We start from the raw sequence: 3,073 nt of genomic DNA on the forward strand, positions 1-3,073 counted from the left end.
TTTTCATAAATTTGGAGTATATACATATCTTCCATATCCATATTTCCTAAATGTGATTAATGCTATAAATATGTATGGGATTATGGACTCCTTAATTACCCCTTTTGACAACAACTCCCCAACCTATTGATTAAACTCAATGCTTTCTATTGGGCTCATATTATGCTCTTATTTCATTTTTATCCAAATAAAAATTAAATATTTTTTTATGTATGTTATGTTAGTATACTCTTCCAACAACCTCTTCACTTCATCAAGGATATTCTTATTGTTTTTTGCTTCTTTCGTTGGGACTATAGCACATTGTTCCTTTGTTTCCTTCACCACACTTGAGAAGTTATTTCATCACCAAAATTCCTCTTTTGGGTTTTCATCTTTCATTAGTAGTAAGTAGAATATTCTTCCACCATGCACAACACTTTGATCATACTACTATGGTCTTCCCAACAATGAATGACAACCAACCATGGGTATGATGTTGCATAGAACTTCATCATAATACTTTCCTATGTGGTAGGTGTAACTATCCTAACCAAAAGTAAGAGTATGTAACAACCCCAAGTTGAATTTCATGTAAATAAATAATGTATGGGAATTGTAAAGGAAAAAATCAAACCAGGGTCATGGGACACGTATTCCAAGATGAATGAGGGGAAAACATTACATTGGTAATCAATTGTGGTTAATTATTTATTTATTGGATATGGAAATTGACATTGGCATTGGCAAGAGGAAAACGACAATAAATGGAAATTTAATACAAGAAATAAAAGAAAATAAGAGGAAAGGAAGATGAAGAGACAAGGATATGCATGCAAGGGAAAATGAAGGAAAAATAAAAATAAAGGAAAAGATAAAAAAGGAGAAAACATTCAAGCATTCTCACTTGGACAAGGAAAAGCAAGAGAGAGACCACTTGGACACAAGGAATAGACAAGAAAGTAAGCAAGGAAATAAAGGAAGCACAAGAAGAATATTGGACAACAGTAAGAAAGGGAAAAAATCAAGCAAGGAAAGGGAAGCCAAAAAGAGGATTTTGCAGGTAAAAAGTTGCACGTGTGATTATCTTGTTGGGATTTGGATGCATGGTTCATGCATCGGTTTATTGGTCATTTTTTTGTCATTGGCATGTGGATTTTACTAGATTGACAATGGTATACAACCTTGCCTATGCCATATCCTCAATAACCATGATGTAGTGGGTTCCCTATTTGGTTGAGCTTTAAATTGTTAGTAGATTTTGGATCCTGGTTGAAGTAGTCTCAGGAAAATCCCAAGGGTTGAGAGTGGAGATGGTTTTCTCTAGGAAGCTCTTGATAGGTGGGTGTGGGTAGGATAATTCCTCTGGGTATGGTGAAGAAATTCCGAGGCATCCTATGTTGTTTTGGTTTGGTGAGCTCTGGACTAGTTTATGTGAGATCACTATGGCTTGAGGGTGGAGGTGGTTTAACCTCTGGATTCCCTGGTTGGTTATCTATTGGTTTATCCCATGTGATCCCACTTTCATTCTTGGAATATGGCATAGGGGTAATTAGGTTGAAAGAAAGATTTTGTCTAGTCCCAGTTTATGGTCGGGTGGTACGTGGAAGTCCCTAACTTGGTTTGTATTATGCATATGCTAATATGTGTTATTCTTAATGAGATCAATGAGCACAAGTTCTGGTTTAATGTGTGATTTTATGACTGGTTTGTCATGGCTTCATTCTGGTTAGATGCATTTTACATGCATGGTATATTTCTCATTATATGATGTGCTCTTGGTATTGATATTGTTTATGGTTAATATGCTCTTGGATAGTTTATAAGAATGAATGAGATAACATGTGTTTTTTACATCTAGTATGAGAGGACAATGAGCCTTCTTGATGATTCTATAATGAAACTAAATATACAATGAACATATATGCATTCATGACTTATAGGTACCATGTTTACAAAGTGTATGTATAAATGATTATCATGTATTTGGAAAGATTGAGCAAGAAAAAATCCTAGAACAGAGAATGAAGACTCCTACAGGTGGATGAGGGAGCTCTAGAAAGTTCTAAGAAAATATTTTTCAGTTGCCCTGTAGGCTAGCCCTAAAATTTGGAACAAAGCTTATGGTCGCAGTCTCTTATCTGGGAAATCTCAGTTGTAGCTGCATGGAGGATGGCTTGTGCGTGAGGCTGAAAACATTTGGATGCATTCATAGTTCTATATGTGTGTGGTTGGGAGGTAAAGTGGGTCAAAAAGGTAGTTCCAGTTCAGTGAAAGATCACTAGTGGAAGTTGTCCGACATCTGGGTGATCATGTGTCCCTGGGAGGCTATAGTAAGTTCAAGATAGTGGACCCCATTTCCATAAGTGCATATTGGAATTTGGGTCATGCATTTGAACTCTCAACTCACATTTACCCTGTGAGCTTGTAAAAGTGGGTAAATGTAGGGTGGGGTGTTACAAAGTAGAAGAAGTAAATTACTAAACCGACCCAACCTCCAAAGTATAGTTATGGAAATGGGGTCTAAATTTTTTGACATTTTCCGAATTTCTAAAAAACTGAGACGTATGACATATTTGTGTTCATCGTGTTGAGACCTTCCAACATGTAAAAATTGTCTCAATTTGATTCTCTTATCAAAATATATGGTTGTTCAAAGATTGGCCTATCACATAATGCCATGTCATCTTGACCTACCATAGGGAACCCATGTGGATTTGCAAGTCGTATATACTCATTGACACTTGGCAACATGACCCTAGTTGTCGGCCCATTCACATTGGGTTACGATTTATCCCTCTCTATGAATCACAAGCCACAACTTATAACATACATATTCAACATATACAAAGTACGTGGGTTTGGGTCTTTTATGGCCATGTCACCCCAAGAATAAAATCTTAGCGGGTTCCCATGCATTTCTCCATTGAAACTATTGGGGACTATCTTTCTAGGTTATGTGGAACCCTAGTGATTCCTTCTTCACACATCCTAATGCCATTAGTTTCAACCACCCGCATTGGCTCCACCCTTTCCATGTCGTCCCAACCTGTTCTACTCTACCTCCATTCACAACTACATGGGTTACATCGCA

The sequence above is a fragment of the Pinus tabuliformis genome, chromosome Q (assembly GCF_031772625.1).
Source record: "Pinus tabuliformis cultivar Carrire ecotype Pingquan chromosome Q, CPIR1, whole genome shotgun sequence".
NCBI classification, from domain to species: Eukaryota; Viridiplantae; Streptophyta; class Pinopsida; order Pinales; family Pinaceae; genus Pinus; species Pinus tabuliformis.